At 47.8% G+C, this 21,920-nt stretch overlaps 1 protein-coding gene across 1 annotated transcript in view; it reads left to right on the top strand.

Annotated features, from left to right (window-relative positions):
- LOC148505873 (uncharacterized) overlaps positions 1 to 21,920 on the top strand; it is an 88,437-nt gene that overhangs the window by 7,665 nt on the left and 58,852 nt on the right. The window lies entirely within an intron of this gene.

The following is a 21,920-nucleotide window of genomic DNA, read 5'->3' as shown; positions in this document are numbered from 1 at the left end:
GGCTCTTGGAGAGCGGATGCAGACTCTAAGAAGGGTTTGGAGTGTACCCTATAATGGTCAAGTACTGCTTGGACCTGACTTGGACAAAATTGTTGATACCTTGGCAGCAGCTAAGTCTGTGTGGCTGCCTTCTGCACCTGCTCCCTCTGGGTCTCGTACCTCGTCCTTTTGGGCTTATCTTCCCCAAAGTAAGCCAAAAGGTCAGTCCTTTCCTAGGCCGTCAGCCGTTGAAAAGACTGCCAATCCCAAAAATCAGGCCTGGAGTACAAGACGTCTGACGACAATTCTGACAAAATCAGCCTGACTGGATGCCCACCCCCCAAAGGGTGGGATGCTGACTTCAATTCGCCCAGTGCTGGTGCCAGACCACCACGGACACTTGGGTAAGAAAAGTGGTCTCATGGGTACGCCCTCTCGTTTCGCAGAAGACCTCCCCATCATTTTTTCTGCACAGGCCCACTGGTTGACAAGGCCTTACAAATCCAGAAAGCAGTACAGGCCTTACTTCAACAAGGGGTCATTGTACCTGTCCCGTTGCTCCAGAGGGGGAACGGGTAATTATTCTAATCTTTCTGGTTCAAAAACCAAATGCTTAGGACTCGCCCTTGGTTCCTTCCTAAGGTGGTGTCTAGTTTCCACATTAATGAGGAAATTCTAGTACCGGCCTTTGACTCTCCACACCTTTCAGCAGGTGAGGCTTCATTGGATGTGGTACGTGTCCTCAGGGATTTAAGTAGACCGTACAAGTTCCCTTCGGAAATCGGACTCCTTGTTTGTCCTGTATGGATATCACAAGAAGGGATGGCCTGCCAATAAACTTTGGGCAGTGGATTCTCCTTTCTGCATAGGAGCGTCCCCACCCTTAAAGGGACTGCTTTGGGACATACCCAAGGTATCCTGTGGATACCCTATGGACCCTGAAGTAGAAAATAAGAGATGGTACGAACTTACCCTTGTTATCTATATTTCTACGAAGTCCATAGGGTTCCACAGGACTCCCTCCCTGTCGCACCTGTGCTTTTGGATGGGCTTTGTTCTGGTCACTGGTTTTCCATCTTCTTCTGTGTGAGAATGTGTTCCAGACTTTCTCTCTCGTTTTCTCCTCCGGCCTATGGCTTATTAAGTAACTGAATGTGCCTTGAGGTGGGGTATAGGAGAGGAGCCCCGTTGCATCCTGGGAGCTGAAATTTAACTGGTGCCCAATGACTACCGCTATTGCCTATAACCCAAGGTATCCTGTGGAACCCTATTGACAAAGAAATAGAGATAAGAAGGGTAAGTTCTTACCATATCTCATTTTATCCTTAGCTGTTCTGTGTCAAACACGAGAGTCTATAGACCAAGGCTGTGTCAGTAAATTCCTGTTTATCTGAAGATATTGTGCATGATGTACTTAATAAATAGATACAATTTTGGCCAACATTATTGGTCCCTTTAATTTTCTCTACTAGTAACATTGGATAAGACATTTTAAAATACTACCATTTTGGGAAACTTCTACTTCAGGGTCCATAGGCTCCAAAGGGAGACCTTGGGGGAATAGTTGATGATGGAGACATCCAGACACCACACAGCTAAATTTTCTCCAAGGATGCACTGGGTCTCCTTCCTATACCCCGCCCATGGGCCAGAGGCACCTCAGTTTCGTTGGGTGCCCATCCGGAATCTGGTCACTGATACGCGGTGGGGCTGTTCCAGCCCCGGAAGATATTTTTGTTTTAAAGAAGCTCTTCATTTTCTTCTGAGCGGACAGTCCAGAGGACGTCCGCACTGCCGAGATGGTACTGATCCAGGGATTGCAGCGGGAACACAGAGTTTGTACTAGCCATACCCCGTGGCACTACTAGGACTGCAGCCAGGCTCACTGGGAGGCAGGTAAGTTGAATTTTTTTTTTTTACTGCAGTCCTTTCCCCTCCAATCTCGGGACGGAGTGGGGGATGACTACATTGGAGCCAGGCCTGGAAACCTGCGCTTCCACTTGACTATTCTGCGGGCATTTGCTGGAAGCGCGGTACAATAAGACTGCACTTCCAGCGTCCTGAGGGTTAATCGTCCACCAGGTGAGAGTCTTCCCTGTTTACAGTGGGCTCCTCCCCACTGCACAGTGCACCTTTCCACTGTGGTCTGGCGGGGCTGAGGCAGCTCTCCTCCGGAACGCCCCCTCTGAGGTCTCTGGTGGCCATTTTATCTAGAAGTCACACATCTTCAAGGTGGTGCGGAGCTTGGGTCCCCCCTACATACCTCTTCCAACTGTGGTCAGCGTATGTAGCACTAGAGCCTACCAGACACTAAGGGCCTGATTAAGACCCGGTCGCAAGCGCAGAATGCTCACAACCGGGTCGATGGTGGCCCACAACGCATGCGCACGACGGAGCCGGCTCCGTCGTGCGCAATGCGCGAGACCCGGCTAGCGACGGGCACTCCGTCGCTCCGGATCTCGCACCAAAGGGAGCGAGCTGTCGATGTTGAGTGACAGCTCGCCCCCTTTGGTGGGTCGGGCCGGGGGTTGGCTGCCCAAACGGAGGCGTTCCCATGAGAACGCCTGCCATTTGGGGGCAGCCCCACTGACATAACAAGTGATGTCAGAGGAGAGCTTCCGGCTCTGTTAGAGCCGAAAGCTCTCTGGGGCTTGCGATGAATGAGACCCTACCACAAGGGTCTCGTCGCAAGCCCGATGGTCGCGATGGTCTTGACCATCGCGACCATCATCATGGCAGCTTGCTATAGCCATGGGTGGTCACTGATTCAGAGCGGGCGACACTGAATCAGGCCCTAAGTCAGGTGGGTTTTTTCTGCATTGTATGTGACTTTATGCTAGAGCTGTCTGTCTGAATTTCTTTTACATTTATGTCTGCCATATTCCTTTACCTGTGTTTTTTCTCACTGATCCCTTACAGACAAGTGTTGTCGGTCTGAATTCAACCTCAGTTTATTCTCTCTTGTGTGGTGGATCACCTACAGTGTGCATTCTATCCTATACATTATGGGGGTCATTCAGACCCGGTTGCAAGCGCTGAGCGCTCGCAACCGGGTCGATTTTCTTCCCCACTGGGCATGCACACGTCTGAGCCGACTCCGACGTGCGCATGAGCGAGACCCGGCTAGCAACGGGCGCTCCGTCGCTATGAGTCTCGCACCAAAGGGGGCGAGCTGTCGATGGTGAGTCACAGCTCGCCCCGTTTGGGAGGTGGGCAGGGGGCGTGGCAGGCCAAACGGAGGCGTTCCCGATGGAATGCTTGCTGTTTGGGGTCGGCCCCACTGACATCAGCAATGATATCAGTGGGGAGCTTCCTGCTCTATCAGAGCAGGAAGCTCCCTGGGGCTTGCGGTTGACGAGACCCAACCTTAGGGTCTCATCGCAAGCCCCGATGGTTGCGATGGTCTGGACCATCACCCTGGTTGATCGCAAGAGCTGTGGGTGGTAATCCACAGCCTAGCGATCGAACAGGAGATGACACTTAAAGTAAGCAGCCGCCCTCATTCAGAGCGATCGCTTGCAGCAAGCGATCGACTCTGAATGATGTCCTATGTCTGGTAGTGAGGATGATGTGCAAAACTTGGCTCCTGACCTGCTGTCATGCAAAAAATGTGCTGAAGGGTTAGGTGTGGGTGACACTGTACGTGAGGGTTTATGTGGTATGCTCCTGCAGGTCCCTCTGTCTCACCCACCTCACATGAGCCCTCTTGGGCTTGCTTGGCTCAAGCATTATTGGCCATTGCGGGACTATTGGCAGTACCCCCTGTGTTTCCCCTGATGGGGTTCCCACAGCAGCCGGTTGTGCCCTCTCAGGCCTACCTCAGCAGGCTGCATCCATACAGAATGCTCCTGAACCTTCATGGGTGGATACTTTCCCTACAAGGGTGCAGGACCTGAGGAATATGCTGCAAAGTGACACGTTCCGGAGACCGACTAAAAGACCATTGTTGCCATCTCAGTCTTCACAATATGATGACATGATGTCTGATGACTGGGAGCTTACAGATGAATCTGACTCCGAGCCCTCTGCACGAGAGGTGGAGCCCAAGTCAAAAATATATATTTGGGGTCTGATATAGGCAGTCTGTGCAGCCTTGGTCATAGAGGAGGATGAACCTCCAGCTCCCAAGTCAAAACATGTCTGTTTCAAGGACATAAAGGTGGCCGCTGCCATGTTTCCTTTATCTGATCAGCTGGTAGACCACCTGGAAGTGGCATGGAAATCACCTGGAAAGCATTATTAGCATCAAAAACTATTAGCTTATGCATATCCTTTTGCTGAGGACTATATTACCAAATGGGAAACTTCCCCAGCGGTGGATTCTCATGTGACGGGCTTGGTTAAAAGTACGACTCTACCTATGCCATCCATGTCGTCCTTAAAGGATACTACGGACAGGAAGGTGGAGTTTTGTTTGAAGTCCATATATTCTCTTTCAGTGGCAGCTTCTAGGCCGGCCAGGGCTATCTGCTATGGCCGGCCAGGGTAGCTAGGGCTATGGAGTTCTGGCCAAACTCTCTTGTCTTTGGATGCTACCAGTAAGCAAATTAATCTAGGGGGCAACCTCTGAGATTCAGCTACATATATTAACGAGGCTGCTTTGGATGTCATCCTCTTGACTTCCAGGATTTTGGCTGTTGCGATTGCAGCTCGCCGCTCCCTGTGGCTACGCTCTTGGAGAGCGGATGCAGACTCAAAGAAAGGTTTAGAGTGTGCCTTATAACTGTAAGGTTTTGTTTGGTCCTGACTTGTATAAGATTGTGGATATGTTGGCTACAACAGCTAAGACTGCGTGTCTGCCTTCTGCTCCTGCTCCCTCTGGATCTCGGACCTTGTCCTTTTTGGACCTATCTGGCCCAATGTAAGTCAAAAGGTCAGTCCTTTCCTTGGCCATCAGTCCCCAAGAAGACTGCCAAGCCCAAGAAGCAAGCTTGGAGTGTGAGACATCTGGCTGCTAAGCCTGACGACAAACCCTCAGCTTGACTGGACGGGCCTCCCCTTGGGGATCCAAGGGTGGGAGGCCACCTTCTTCAATTTTCCCAGTGCTGGTGTCAGACCACTACAGACACCTGGGTAAGAGAAATGGTCTGTAACGGATACACCCTCTCCTTCTGCAGAAGACCTCCCCATCAGTTATTCTGCATAGGCCTTCAGTCAAACAAGAACAAGGCCTTAGAAATACAGATGACAGTACAATCCTTTCTTCAAGCAGGGGTCATCATCCCGGTCCCATTACCCCATAGGGGAATGGGTTGTTATTCCAATCTTTCTGGTTCAAAAACCGAACGGATCCCATCGGCCTGTCCTCTTACTCAAGTCCCTGAACAAATTCCTCAGGGTACCTTGGTTCACAATGAAAACCCTATGCTCAATTATACGGGCTAGAACCTAGGGATTTTATGGTGTCACTGGATATTCATGATGCATATCTGCATTTCTACTTCAGGGTCCATAGGGGGTCCACAGGGTTGACCTTGGGGTATAGCTGGATATGGATCCACGGGCACCATGCAGTTAAAGCTTTGCTGCTCCCAGGATGCACTTGGGTCCGTCCTCTATACCCCGAGCCACAGGCAGCTGTTTTTAGTTGGTGCCCGGCCGGAGTCGGGTCACCCTGGTGCAGTGGGGCTGCATAAGCAGCCCCTAAGCTTTATTTTAATTTTTTTCAAAGAAGAAAAGAGCTTATTTATTTTTAGTTCTTCAGAGCGGCAGCATCAGACTGTTCATCTGGACGTCCACGCTGCCGCTCCAACAGCCCCGCTGGTGCTGCGACACCAGTACTGATCTGGGGATCGCAGCGGGACCCCAGAGTCGGTACTAGCGTGGCTCCGGGACCTCCCACAGACTGCTGCCGGACACATGGAGCCAGGTAAGCCGCGTGCGGCGCTTAGCGCTGCACGCGGGGGAAGTATATGCAGTCTTCAGCCTCCCTCCTCTGTGGCATACCCCGCTGGACCACCAGGGTGTAAAACCGGCGGGGAACCGGTGTCCCTGGGGTTTCATTACTAGCAGGGGAGGCAGCCTTCCCTGCTTGAGCGGCTCCTCCCCTCAGACCAGCGCGCCTTCTATCATGCGTGCTGGTGTCGCTGGGCTGTTCTCACTCAGCCACTCCTCCTCAGAGCTCTCCGGCGGCCATCTTCCCAGGCAGCAACGCAGAGCTCCCAGGCGGCTTCCAGTGGACCGGTCCCCCAGCGTACCTCTCCCCTATTCAGGACAGTGTTCGCAGCGCTATAGCCCTACCAGACACTGAATCTGGGAGGTTGATTGTAGCTGAAGGTGCGGTGATTATATCTTCCTGCATGGTATGTGACTATTGCTAGTGCTGCTGTCTGTGCTTATTTCTACTTACTGTCAGCTTTTTACCTATCCCTTTCCTTCTACGGCCCGCAGGTGCGTGGGGGAGGGGTGTTCTTTCTGTGTACCTCACTTATATAGATCTACGTATTTGTGAGGTCCGTCACATACTGCGGTGTGCTACTCAGTACCATATTGTGTTCTGTTTGTGTTGCATACTTGGGAGTGCGCAGGTGTTATACGCCTTGCCTCATTTCGGTGATACATTTTTATTGCAAAAAGTTTTGTGTCATGTCTGATGAGGAGAATGAGCGCTCCGAGGCTCCTGTGTTTTCCTGCCGACGCTGTTCGGCAGGGGTTGACGGGGCGGATTTGTCTCAGGACGGTCTGTGCAGGCGATGCCAGCTGGTACCTGGTCCCTCTAAACCCCCGGTGGCACAGGATCCTCCGTGGGCGATGTTTACGCAAGTGCTGGCGTCGATCGCGGACCAGCTTGCGGTCCCTTCTAGGGCGTTGCCCCAGCCTACCATCCCCCATTCCCCGGGTGTGACGCGTCTGGTGCAGTCTCCTCCCGGGTCTCAGACTGTGGGTCCTTATGCGGGATTGCCTGTATTCGTGCAATCTCCCACGATGCCGCAGCAGTCGATGGTACCTTTTCAGGGGTATCCTCAAATGGTACCCCCTCCCTGGGTGGATGTCCTCTCCAGCTCTGTTCAGAGCCTGGCGGCTTCATCGGCCTTTCAATCTATGTTGCACAGTGATTTGCCCCCAAGGGCGTCCAAGCGACCCATTCCGGCTTCATTGGCGGCACAGTTCACGGACACAGACGTGTCTTCGGATGACGGGGAGATCCATGAAGACTCTGACTCGGATGCCGGGGCCCAGGGGGTGGAGGCTAAGTTCTCCATTAATGTGCCGGCATTGGGTAGGGCGGTGCGGGCCATCCTTCATATAGAGGAGGATGCGCCGGCTCCCAGGTCGAAGTACCCTAATTTTAAAAAGGCCAAAGTAGCTTCGACGGTTTTTCCCCTGTCCGACCAGTTAACAGATCATATGGCAGGGGCCTGGCAGTTGCCCAGCAAGAGATTCCAACCGCAGAAACGGTTGGCTTCAAACTATCCTTTTCCTGAGGCTCATTGCAGGAAGTGGGAAACTCCGCCTGCGGTGGATTCCCACGCTACCCGCTTAATTAAAAGCGCTACGCTGCCTTTGCCGTCGATCTCCTCCCTGAAAGATCCCACGGACAGGAAAGTGGAGACTTGTTTAAAGTCTATCTACTCTCTCTCGGGGGTGGTGGCCCGTCCGTCCATGGCCATCTCTTGGGTGGCTAAGGCCATCGAGAGCTGGACCAACGCTTTGGAGGATACCTTTCCGGAGGATGCTTCAGAGATCCAGAGAGTGTTGATAGGACAAATGAGGGATGCGGCTTCCTACATTGGGGAAGCATAGTTGGATGCAAGCCTGCTGACCTCTCGGGTGTCGGCTGCAGCTGTGTCGGTGCATCGGTCCTTGTGGCTGAGGTCTTGGAGAGCAGACGCAGACTCCAAAAAGGGCCTACTGGCCTTACCTTTTAATGGAGAGTTGCTTTTTGGTCCAGACTTGGATAAAATAGTGGATACTCTGGCTAAGTCTAAATCAGCCTTCCTCCCTTCGGCTTCTGCACCTACCAAGCTACGGAGCTCTGCCTTTCGGGTTCAGGGGAAGGCCAAAGGTCAGTCCTTCCCGAGGCAGTCGGCGATCAAGGCCGCTTCTAAGCCCAAGAAGCGGGCCTGGTGTGCCAGGCGCCCTTCTTCCAAGCAGGAAGGTAAACCTTCTGCCTGATGGGACGGGCCTCCCTCTGGGGGACCCCAGAGTGGGAGGCCGACTTCAATTTGCCCAGTGCTGGCACAATGCCACCACGGATGCCTGGGTTCGAGAAGTGGTCTCCCAGGGGTATGCCCTGTCTTTTCGGCACAGAACGCCCCACCAGTTTTTCTGCACGAGTCCTTTTCAGGACAATACCAAGACTTTACAGATTCAGGAAGCTATAGAGTCTGCTGAAAGCAGGGGTCATTGTCCCCGTTCCTCAATTACAACGAGCGATGGGGTACTATTCTTCTCTGTTTCTGGAGCAGAAACCCAATGGTTCTCATCGCCCTATCCTCAACTTGAAGTCTCTGAACAAATTCCTCAGGGTTCCCAAGTTCAGGATGGAAACGTTGCTTTCCATCATTCTGGGGATTACATGGTGTCCCTGGATATCCAGGACGCCTACCTCCATGTTCCGATAGCACCTTCATACCAGCGGTATCTGAGGTATGCTATCCTTCAACATCATTTTCAGTTCCGGATGCTACCCTTTGGCATCTCCACGGCACAGAGGGTATTCACGAAGATTATGGCGGTCATGGCCGTACATCTTAGGAACCAGAATGTACGGCTGCTGCTGTATCTGGATGACCTCCTGTTGCTGGCGAGCTCCCCGGAGGTACTGCTTCAGCATCTCCACCTGACGATCGCTTGCCTGCAAGCGCACGGGTGGCTGATAAATTGGAAAAAGTCCTCCCTGATTCCATCACAGCGGATGGTTCATTTGGGAGCCCTGCTGGATTCTCGTCAGCAACAGATCTTCCTGACTCCGGAGAAGGTCTCCCTACAGCTGCGGATACACAGTTGCCTGAGCAGTTGCCGCCTGTCGGTCCATTCGGCTATGAGAGTTCTGGGGTCCATGGTGTCGACATTTGACATGGTGGAATTTGCCCAGTTCCATTCCTGGCCCCTGCAGCGGCTGATTCTATCGGAATGGAACGGGTTACCTCACCGGATCCGCTCTCAGATGCTGGTGTTGTCCCCGGAGGTTCGGCAGTCTTTGGCTTGGTGGCTTCAGACAGTTCATCTGGTCGAGGGATGCCCCTTTTGGATCCCGGACTGGGTCCTGCTCATGACGGATGCCAGTCTCCGGGGTTGGGGGGCAGTGACCGGCTCATTATCGCTTCAGGGTCGTTGGTCCGCGGAAGAAGCACTACTCCCCATCAACATCCTGGAACTGCGGGCAGTATACAGGGCCCTGCAGTCGTCCGGCCCCGTTCTTCACGGAAGGGCAGTTCAGGTGCAGTCCGACAATGCTGCCATGGTGGCGTAGATCAACCACCAAGGAGGAACTCGCAGTCGGGCAGCGATGTCGGAGGTGTCTCGCATTCTTGCTTGGGCGGAGTGTCACATTCCAGTGATCTCGGCAGTCTTCATTCCCGGAGTCCTCAATTGGGAGGCGGACTTCCTCAGCCATCACGACGTGCATCCCGGGGAATGGTCGCTTCACCCAGAGGTGTTTCAGCTACTCGTGGACAGGTGGGGGCTGCCGGAGCTGGACTTGATGGCCTCCCGTCACAATCACAAGTTTCCCATTTGCGGGTCAAGGACAAGAGACGCAGGCGCCTGTCTGGTAAATGCGCTGTCGGTGAAATGGATGTTTCACCTGGCATATCTGTTTTCTCCAATATCCCTACTTCCTCGGGTTCCACTGAAATTCAAGCAGGACAGCGGCACGCTGGTAGCTCCGGCGTGGCCCAGACATCCTTGGTACTCCGATCTGAGGAGCCTCTCCATCGACGCTCAATACCTTCTTCCTCAGCATTGGGACCTGTTGTCTCAAGAGCCCTGCCTTTTCCCGGATCTGGGTCAGCTGTCTTTGACGGTGTGGCTCTTGAGACAGCCGTCTTGAGGTCTCGGGGTTTCTCCAGTTCGGTCATTGGTACCATGCTTAGGGCACGCAAGCCTGCTTCCGCACGGACTTACCACAGGGTGTGGCACACTTTCAGTGGTGTGAATCCAGAAGCTATGATCCTCAGGTGTTCCAGGTTTCCAGAATCTTGGAGTTCCTTCAATCAGGTTTGGACCTCTGCTTACGCCTGGCCTCTCTGAAGGTTCATGTGTCTGCTTTGTCCGTGTGGTTTCAACGACGGATTGCTACACTGCCAGATGTTCACACCTTTTTCCTGGGTGTTCTCAGGATCCAGCCTCCCTTCGTGCCTCCGGTGGCTCCTTGGGACTTGGCGGTGGTGCTACGGGTCTTGCAGGGTCCTCCTTTTGAGCCTCTTGAGTCGATGGACCTCATGTGGCTGACGTTTAAGACCGTTTTTCTCCTGGCAATTGCTTCTGCCAGGAAGGTGTCAGAATTGGGGGCGCTTTCCTGTCGCCCTCCGTTTCTGATTTTTCACCAGGACAGCGGTGCTCCGCACTCGTCCTAAGTTTTTGCCCAAAGTGGTCTCAAAGTTACACATTAATCAGGAACTTGTTGTGCCAGCTTTTCTGTCACCTGATCTTTCAGCTGGTGAGGCTTCCTTAGATGTAGTACGGGCACTTAGAATCTATGTGGACCGGACTGATTCGGTTAGGAAGTCTGATTCATTGTCCTCTTCGGTTTTCACAACAGGGGTTGGCCTGCCAACAAACAAACGTTAGCCCGTTGGCTTCGTTCCATTATTTGTGAGGCTTATGCACAGGAGGGTTTACCTGTGCAAGCCTCTGTTAAGGCTCATTCCACTCGTTCTGTGGTTCCCTCTTTGGCTGCTAGACGTGGCGCCTCTGCTGTTCAGCTGTGTAAGATGGCCACTTGGTCTTCAATTCAAACATTTTTGAGGTTCTATGCGTTTGACACCTTCGCCTCTCAGGATGCATCCTTCGGGCGCAGGGTGCTCCTTTCAGCACAGGTGCGTCCCCGCCCTTAGTTGAACTGCTATGGGACATCACCAAGGTCAACCCTGTGGACCCCCTATGGACCCTGAAGTAGAAAACAAGAGATATGGTAAGAACTTACCTTTGTTATCTGTTTCTACGAAGTCCATAGGGTCCACAGGGCACCTGCCCTGATGCACCTGGCTTCTTATGGGCTGTGTGGCTGGTCACCGGTTTTCCGTCTCCCATTTTTGTGAGTATGGTTTCTTGTGTGTTCAAGTCTTCCTTTCTGTTTAGTCTCCTCCTCCGGCCTTGGCTGCTTACCAACTGAGGTGCCTGTGGCTCGGGGGCGGGGTATAGAGGAGGACGGACCCAAGTGCATCCTGGGAGCAGCAAAGCTTTAACTGCGTGGTGCCCGTGGATCCAGATCTAGCTATACCCCAAGGTCAACCCTGTGTGGACCCTATGGACTTCGTATAAACAGAGATAACAAAGGTAAGTTCTTACCATATCTCTTGTTGTTCCCATTACTTCAGCTCACCAGCGTTTTCTCAGGTTTGCTGTACTGCAACAACATTTCCAGTTTTGGGTCTGCCATTTGGCCTCTCTACTGCACCTCAGGTGTTTACCAAAATTATGGCGGTAATGGCAGCTAGTCTGTGGCTGCATGGAGTCCGCCTGTTACCCTACCTGGACGACCTTTTTACTGTTGGCATGGTCTCCAGAGGTACTTCACCACCTACAGCTGACAATATGTGTGCTTCAGGCACACTGGTGGTTGATCATTTGGAAGAAGTCCTCCCTGATTCCATCTCAAAGGATGCTCCATCTGGGAGCTCTGTTGGATTCACAACAGCAGCGGATCTTTCTGACTGCGGGAAAGATCTCCACTTTGCAGACGTGAGTATGCAGATGCCTCCATGGTCGCTGAGTGTCCATCCACTCAGTGATGCAGTTACTGGGATCCATGGTTTCGACTTTCGACCTGGTGGAATACGCCCAGTTTCATTCTCGGTCTCTACAGAAATTGATCCCCTCCAGGTGGGACTGATTACCCCATCGGATAAAGTCACAAATGATGGTGCTCTCTTCGGAGGTGCGTCTGTCTCTCTTGCTTGGTGGCTGCAGATGGGCCACCTCACCAGGGGGCGCCTCTTTTGGATTCCAGACTGGGTCCACTTGACAATGGACGCCAGTCTCCACGGTTGGGGCGCATTGACAGGTCCACACATTTCAGGGATGGTGGACAGCAGAGAAGTATGCCCTGCCAATCAACATATTGAAACTTTGGGCGGTCTTCAGGACCCTGCAACATGCCAGAATCCTACTTCATGGAAAGCCCATGCAAGTTCAGTAAGACAACGCCATGACCATGGCTTATATCAGTCACCAAGGAGGAACTCTAAGACAGGTGGAAATGAGAGGTGTCATGCATTCTGACAAGGGCGGAAGGTCATCTCCCAGCCATATTGGCAGTGTTCATTCCAGGAGTCCTCAATTGGGAAGCAGACTTCCTCAGCCATCACATCATGCATCCCAGGGAATGGTCTCTTCACCAAGAAGTGTTTCAGCTCCTAGAGGACAAGTGTTCACCCCACGCTCTGTTTCGGGTGCAGCGCCCGACAAGAAATCTCTGCCGCCCGGTACTTAGCATTCCCCCCCCCCCTCGGCCACAATGCGCAATGTCTCCTGACCTCTGCCGCCCGGCACTTGGCATTTCACCCCCCCCCCTCGGCCACAATGCGCAAAGTCTCCTGACCTCTGCCACCCGGCACTTGGCATTCCCCCTGGCCACAATGCGCAACGTCTCCTCGTTAACCTTAATGTGTCCCTGTTGCCAAGGACATGCTGGACTCCGAGGTGCCGGGCAGGGAACACTGACTGTATTGGGATGGGGGGAGATGCCAGTCGGGATGCTGCTATGGTAGATGCCGGGCAGCGGATGCTGCATTGGGACGGGGGAAGTGCCGGACAAGGGGTGTGGCTATGCGACGGGGGAGGTGTTGGGTGGATGACTGCTGGGCAGGGATGCTGCAGGGGAGGTATCAGACTGCAGTCTAAAAGATCCCTCCCCCTGTATAAAATCACAGGGGCACTGTTCAGTCAGGAACAGTTGCCTTAACTGATTAAAGAGAATAGACCTGTGTCAACTCTCTCTGTGTTGGAGCTCAAAATAATCTGTGTTGACAGTATTTAGGATCCTTACGTGGCCAGTATCTGAGGGCTGTATATTCTGTGGTACCAGCAAGTCAGTGGGGACAGTATTTGTGGAGCTGCAGCTGTATAAAAAACTTTCTGTATAGCCTGCATTAGGGGCCAGTATCTAAGGGCTGTATAAAAAATAAATTAATTTGTGCCAGCAAGTCGCCTGTATTTGAGGGTGGTATAAAAAGAAATTAATTTGTGCCAGCAAGTTAGGCCAGTATCTGAGGGCAGTATAAAAATAAATTTCTTTGGTGCCAGCAAGTGAGGACAGTACCTGGGAGCTGTTAAAAAAATATATATATATACATCTGTGTTCAGCCACTTGTTACCCATAATGAGTAAGAATTTAAATCCGAAAACAACAATTTTAAGTTTCTTTAAGAAAAATGAAAATACTAACAATCTCAGAGCCAGAGATTTCCAACAAGGACACTTCAGATGAGGCCGGACCATCTTCTGAATCAGTCTGTTTCAGGTGATAATTGTTTCTCTAAACCTCGCACATCAGAAGTAAACTATGACTGGTTTAAAACATTTCAGTGGTCGTTGGTAAAAGAAAGTGGAATTATATGTTCCACTTGTATAAAATAAGGAAAGAGACCGGCTGCAAATAAGGAAGTAACTTGGGTGACTATTCCATGCAAAAGACTCCTTAAAGAAAGCTTACTTGACCATGAGCAAAGTAAATGACATACCGATTCGTGTTCAAATATACTTCTTGAAGAAAGCTTTTGTGGGAGCTTTAAGAAGTATGTATTGGTTGGCAAAAAACGAACTACCACATACTACACTGAAAGGCTATGGGTTATACACATTTACGCCATCTTGATATTGGAAAGAATGCAAGTTACACTTCCGAAAGAATGATGCAAGAACTGCTTGACATCTTGGCTTCACAGATATGATGTGTAATACTTAAACAATTTAATTCAGCAGAATATTTCAGTGTGCTATGTGATGAAACAACAGACATCAACAATATAGGGTTGAAAAAATCTAACTTGGTGGACCTAGTGCATTGATGGAGCTGCTGTCATGATTGGGAAGCACAAAGGGGTAGCAAAACTATTTAATGATGAAACAGGTGGAATCATGGTCAACTGTCATTGTATAAATCATCGTCTGGCTCTTGCTAGTGCCCAAGCAGCTGCTGAAGTGCCTTATTTAGTTAAATGTAACGGCCTCTTAAGACAATTGTTCTTTTTTTTTAGAAATTCCCCAATTAGAATGGCAGGTTTAACTGAAATCCAAAATATACTGAACAGTCCTCAGATTAAACTTTAAAATGGCAAGTGACACTAGGTGACTGTCGACTTTGCTGTACAGTCTTTAAGAGAATCCTTGGTGAGTGTCATTGCTGCACTGGAGAGAGAGGCCACTAAGAGAAATGACATCACAGCTGAAGGTTTAAGCAAACATGAGAACACACAATTTCATAGCTTCACTTATGATGCTTTCAGATGTGCTGCCTCATTTGTCTAAGTTGTCTAAAGTTTGGCAAAGGCAAGATGCTAATTTAACAGAAATAGACCCTTGTCACGAACCCAGGCTGACTCACAGAAACAACAATCTGGATCAGCTGGTTGTGACGCTGGTGCACCGCGGTCACTTACCAAGATACACGGTTCTTCTGCCACCACACAGACGGTTCACCGGAGGTCTGCGATCTCCCACCAGATTAATAATCACATTAAAATGACACACATATATAGCATGGGCCTATCCAGGCAAGTTCAACAAGAATCACGGAGAATATGCTAGATTAAATGTGTTTTGTCAAAAAAATATTTTCAAGGCTTAGTTACAAAAATATTAATAAAATGACAGATTATAATGCAAATATTTTCAAAAAATTAAAGAGAAAACTCAGAGTCCCTAAGATTCACAATAAAGTTTTTAGCACTGCTGATGGGGTGGGGGATTTCACCCACAAGAATCCTGGTGCACTCCCAGAATTCCAATGAGTGAACATTGAATGCTCGATGGTGATCCTTTTTTATACATCCCTTAATTCTTTGTTCAGACTGAACAGGGTCTCCCAATCAGGTCAGCTGGGTTTGAGATTAATAGATTTCCAAAACAGGGCTACCTGGCCAAACTAACAGGGTCCCTGCTCTAAAGATAAGTGATGATATAACTCGCTCTTCAACTTCCCCATTCCAGACCTATAGTAAATAATGGAATCCTTATCTCTGCATCTATAGCATAACATGAATCTTTAGAAGTAGGTCACTGTAGTAAAATAAGAGGTCTGGTTCTGGGATTATGATCTATGACACTAACTTCAGGAGTCATAAAAGGGAGAGGGCTTGTTCACACATGACCTCATACTGTGAAGGATATTCATTCTTTTGTTTTCTGCAAGCCATCCATTTATACAGACTGTAAGAATAAAGGACACACGGTTATAAATCACTCCTCAAATCACAGGACATAGATCATTATCAACCCCTCTTCCTTGAATGCCTAACTTCAAAAGAGGTGGGGATAACCTCAGCCCTTCTAGACACACACAGGTCAATTAAAAGAGTTCATAGTTCACAATTTATGGTGATTCTTGCGATTAATCGTCACAACCCTTTTCTTGAAAGCTACAAAAATATGCATTATGGAACAGAAAGACACACCTGCTACTCGTTTTAAAAATCTCCATCTACATCTTGCTGGTGAATGGTCAGAACTAAAAGTAAATTGTTCTGATGCCAATGCTACGGCTATTTTGAAAAATATCTATGGAAAATACATAGACACACTTATAAACCACCTCGAAGCAAGATGTCCAGATATGCCAATAATATCCTGTTTTTTACGAGTTTTCAATACAGAGAACCATGATCAAAATGAGGCTTGTGAGATTTTTTTTGAACATTATTCTAAAAATGGAAGTCCCGCAATCTTAAACTATGCCAATAGTAAGCTAGAATGGGCTGTTTCATAAAAATTATTTGAACTAGAATCCTACAAAAATGTACATTCAAAGCAAATAATACATACATTTTCAATGACAACTGAGCTCAAAGAATCTTTTCCAAATTTAACTAAACTAGTTTCTATTGGACTGACCATACCTGTAGGCACAGCTGAATGTGAAACAGGATTTTCTACGCTAAATCTAATTAAAACCTGCTTAAGGAATCGCATGAAGCAGAGCACACTAAATAACCTGATGCTGTTTTCACAAGAGGGACCATATCCTACAGAAGTTGATTATGAAAAAGCTGCAGACGACTGGGCCACTAAGAAGAAGAGGAGAATTAATATATAAAGTGTTATTTCAAGTTTAAATCATTATAAGGTGATCTTATAATGATTTAAACTTGAAATAACACATTTTATTATTGCGAAGGCACCCACCCGGCTACTTCTTGATGCCACCCGGCTAAAAAAAAATTCTGGGGAGAACACTGGGGCAAGTGGGGCCTTCCGGACGTGGACATCCTAGCCTCCTGACACAATCACAAACTGCCAGTTTACAGGTCCAGGACAAGAGACACCAAGGCTCTCTTGGTAGACGCTCTGTCAATCAAGTGGACCTTCCAGTTTGCGTACCTGTTTCCTCCAATCTCCCTTAAGTACTTTGGAAATTCAAACGAAGGTGGCTCCAGTGTGGCCAAGACATCACTGGTACTCTGATCTTCAGAGTTTCTCCATCGACACTCCATTGCTGTTGCCTCAATGTCCAGACCTGTTGTCACAGGGTCTTTGCCTTTACCCAGACCTGGTTCATCTGTCTTTGACGGCGTGGCTCTTGAGACATCCCTCCTAAGGTCCAAGGGGTTTTCAGGCACTGATGCTCAGAGCACGTAAATCAGACTCTGCCAGGGTGTGGCACACCTTTCAATGGTGTCCCAAAGGTTACGATCCCCAGGATTTTTAGATATCCAGAGTTTTGGCTTTCCTGCAGGTGCGTTTGGATCTTTGTCTCCGCCTTGCCTCGCTGAAGGTGCATGTATCTGCTCTTTTAGTGTGGTTCCAGTGAAGGATTGCTCCTCTTCCTGATATCTGCACTTTCCTACAAGTTGTCCTTCGCATTTAGCCTGTGGCTCCCTGGGATTTCCTTTAGGGCCCTCCATTTGAACCCCTGAACTCAGTGGATCTCAAATGGATTACAGCCAAGAATGTTTTTCTTCTGGCTATTGCTTCCGCCAGAAGAGTGCCAGACTTGGGGGCTTTCTTACCATTCCCCATTTCTAGTTTTTCACAAGGATAGGGCAGTGCTTCGAACTCACCCTGGGTTCCTTCCGAAGGTGGTTTACAGTTTCCACATTGAGGAGATTTATTGTACCGGCCTTTAATTTTCCAGACCTCTCGGCAGGTGAGGCCTCATTGGATGTGGTGCATGCCCTCAGGATTTATGTGGACTGTACCAGTTCCCTTCGGAAGTCAGACTCCTTGTTTGTCCTCTACAGATTTTGCAAGAATGGATGGCCAGCCAATAAACAAACTTTTGCTAGATGGATTTGCTTGACAATCTCTGAGGCTTACACTCATGAGGGCCTTCCAGTGCCGCCCTCTGTTACTGCTCATTCTACTTGGTCTGTGGGTCCTTCGTGGGCAGCTCGCCATGGAGCCTATGGACCTTGAAGAGGAAAATGAGAAATGGTAAGAACTTGCCTTTTGTTATCTCTATTTCCTCAATTCATAAGGTCCACAGGGCACCCACCCTGATGCACATGTGCTTCAGTTGGGCTTCACTCTGTCACAGTTTCCTGTGTGAGAATGTGATTCTTGAGTGTTCCAGACACCTCCAGCCTTTTCCTTGCTATGATACGGAGGTGCCTCTGGGCCAGGGGTGGGGTATAGGAGGGAGTCTTAGTGCATCCTGGGAGAGAAATTTTAACTGTATGGTGCCTGAATGACTCCACCTATACCCCAAGGTCTCCCTGTGGACCCTATAGATTTAGTAGAAAGAGAGATGACAAAGGTAAGTTCTTACCATATCTCATTTTTTTTCATCCTTTTTTTTTCTACTATAAATAGGGAGATTATGTTTAGTAATTAGTACATGTGATCACATCCGCATTATCTTCCCTCATTGTATTTTTTATAAATGATGGTCAGCTATAGTGTGATGATGAAATACTAGTAACCTAAATTACACCATAACAGTGTTGCAACATTTTCTTGTAACATTATATTCAATTCTAATCTTGGTTGTCCTCCTTTGGAAGTGAGCGCACTCTTTACTCTTCTGTAGTGTATAAATGGATATCTACAGTAGATGACATCTTCACAGTATCTTACATATTACTCTGCATCAGATTAGTATATATAAAGGGGGATCTAGGTAGAAGCTACTTCATAGTAACTATTCAGATAACTAGGAAGTCAACACAAAAGTAAAGTTTAAATACTTTTTTATTCAATAAGGGAATTGCATCACATCAGCAAGTGAGGCATCTGCTTTGGCCACCAGAGTTTCTATTATGAAACCTCCTGACTTTATGATCTTATAATAGCTACATTTCATTATGCATTAGGCAAAACATGCCAACATTTAATATATTTATATTATCTAGACATCCAATCTGTTAAAGTGAAATACTGTAAAGGTGCCCATCCACTAGAAGACAGGCAAAATACTACACAATTACAACATTGTAATTGTGCAGTCGTTTGTCAGTCTATAATGAGCCTGCACTGAACGAGCAGTCGTTCAGTGTAGGCACAATCATCTGCAAACATGCTGAACCTGACGTTTATAGTCTGGTTGACCAGCATGTTTGTGCGATGATAGATGTCTAAAAGATCATTTTTTTTAAACAATCTGCAAACTATTTTCAAATGATTATCGATTATCGTTCAATCGCTCATTTTAATCGTCTAGCGGATAGGCAACTTAATTCTTACTGCTAGTATGTAAATGTCCAAGGATGTCTTTTAAGAATAATTGGTCAAAAGTCCATATCACTCCACCCATAATCAAAGAGGTTGGTTTCTAATATAAAGCTAGGTAAACCACTAATGGTTATATTGCCCATTCCATTGGACAGGCGGTATATGTATAGTGCATCTCTGGATGTGTATAGTAGATATATCTGTGAACAATGTCATTAAGACATCCGATCTACTATGCTGTGTGACGCGCTGATCCCCTGTACACATACTGTGGAGACATGGTGGTGATTAACATCTCAACTGGGCGGGAGATTTAAATGTCTACCCACTTGAGCTGCCAAGCCCAGCACCTTGGGCAGATGATTGGTACTTGCGTATACACTTACCAATTCTCAGTTCGACCGACCTGAGCACCTAGTGTGTACCCAGCTTAAACTTTGCCAATTTTTCCTAGATGATATCAGAAACCACGATCACTTGGTGACAGCTTGTAATCTTTTTGCCCAGATCCTTGGATATCAGGTGGTACATTTTTATGTAACTATCTTTAGTCTGTAATCTCTAAATCTCAGATGGCCAGCTCTTGGGTACATGGCATAGGGGTCAATGTACTAAGCAGTGATGAGAGACAGAGTGAAAAGTGATAAGGTGCCAGCCAATCAGCTCCCAACTGCCATCTCACAGGCTGTGTTTGAAAAATGACAGTTGGGAGCTGACTGGCTGGTACTTATCACTCCATTATCAATCTGCCTCTTATCACTGCTTAGTACATAGACCCCATAGTCTTCCAACCTCAGGAGAAATGGATTCCTGTAGATTAACTTATTAGCCGTTTTGTTTCTGTAACACATTCTTATCTTAAATCTGTTCCTCAACGGCTATTTTAAATATAAAAATACATTTATTTTCTAATTAGAGCATTGTCTATAATTTATCTTTTATGAAGTGTAAACTTTACTATTACTTATCAATATTTTATAACTCTTAATGTAATGTTGAGAAATGTTTAATAGAAAAATAACCCATACGCTGAAGAGTTAAACTTTTCAGATTCGATGCAGTTTTTCTGAGGGAGTCGCTCAAAAGAAAATATATAAGCAGAGTCTGAAAGTTGCAAGTAAATCAATTCAAAACAGTTACAATTAGAATGTTTAGAAAACACCTTAAATATATATATATATTTTCCATAGACCATAAACCTTACGGTTTTACATATCCCATTACGGCTTCTTAGACGTTATATGAAATTTCTGCCACTCAAACTTCAAATGAAATTACGATCATTAAGGCTGACTCCTTAATGGACGTGTTCCTTGGGTAATACAGATATGATATGCCATGACACCAAGTGGTTAACTGCAGATTCAGCACTCACAGAGTGAGATTGCTGTCACTCACAAAATGGTGGAGTTGCTAATTAACAGAATTGTGTGCTCATTTAAATACACACATGCAGTCTATAACAGGTCTGAGCAGTTATGTTTGGCACACATCTCATTCAGTGCCCACAATCTTCCCAATTAGTCACAGCAATAATCCTACTGGGTTCCAACATCCTTCTCAATACAGCAATCTCATTCATTATACACATTCAGCTCCCTAATTGCTAAAACTATCATACTCTGTCTATACATGTACACTAACTTCACCTCCATGCTGCTATAACTTCCCCAATCCCTAAAGCTGTGTGTACTCCCAACTGTTCTAGTCTGCATGCCCTCGTCCACACCAATATGTCTTTCCCCATGTGTGCGCCGCCGTCTTACTGCATCTGTGCCACTGTGTTCTTCCATCTGCCCCAGCTACGTCACTGTCTTCCCCTCATCTCTGCCACTTTCTTCCTCCATCTTCACCATTCTGCCACCCCCCCCCACAATCTGTCTTCCCCAATCCCAACTGTTGTGTGTTCTCCCGTTATGCTAGTCTGTATTTCTTATCCACACCAATCTGTCATTACTCATCTGTGCTGTACCTCCCATCCATGTTTCTTTGTTCCCCCAAACCATGCCACTTTGTCTCCAACCCATGTGCACCACTGTTTTCAACCCATCTGCATCACTTTGGCTTGCCCCCATCTGTGCTGCTTAATCTTCCCCTCTCCACGCCTTTGCACCACCCTTACCGCTCTGTCTTCTCCACTCATCCACCATACTCTTATCCCATTTGAGCATCTCTATATTCTGCTCAGACCTCAGTTGCATAGACTGCATGTGTGTATTCTAATGAGCGCACAATTGTGTGAATTGAGCAGCGCCACCATTTTGCGAGTGACAGCAATCTCACTCTGTGAGAGTGCTGAATCAGCAGTTAACCACAGGGTGTGATGCAATACCATATCTGTATTGCGCAAGGAACACATCCATTAAGGTGTCTGCATTAATTATGGTAATTTCATTGCTTTTTTAAGTTTGGCCGAAATTCAATAGGTTTTGTGAAAATTCAGGTAATGTCTTAATTGGACATGTGAAACCGTAAGGTTTTAGGTCTATGGAATATACATATATGAATATACATATGACATTGTGGAAGGGGAGGGGGGACACATGAGTCTGTCGGACTCTTCCATCTTCCCGGACTTGCCTTGACCATAATTCTTGTCTTTCTAAAGCTGTATAGACACGTAAATGATTTCTGTCCAACCATCCAACTAGTTGATTGGTTGGAATGAAAATCTGGTAAGGTATGAAAGCAAATGACAATCAGCAATTTGCTCCCAAGTGCCGGAAAAAGGCCCAAAACTTTTTGAACAAATTGTTTAGATCAAACATTTAACAAACTTGTCTGAACGATCATTTTCATCTGTATTCTGGCATTTAGGAGCAAATTGCTGATCATCAGTTACTCCCATACGTTACCAGATTTTCATTCCAACCAATCAACTAGTTGGATGGTTGGACAGAAAATCTTTATGTGTGTATGCAGCTTTACACCTGGAGATCAGTTTCTGACTG

Source organism: Taudactylus pleione, unplaced genomic scaffold (assembly GCF_031769625.1).
Source record: "Taudactylus pleione unplaced genomic scaffold, aTauple2 ptg000435l, whole genome shotgun sequence".
Lineage (NCBI taxonomy): Eukaryota > Metazoa > Chordata > Amphibia > Anura > Myobatrachidae > Taudactylus > Taudactylus pleione.
The sequence above is the reverse complement of the archived record's forward strand: the minus strand, read 5'-3'. Positions and strand labels throughout refer to the sequence as shown.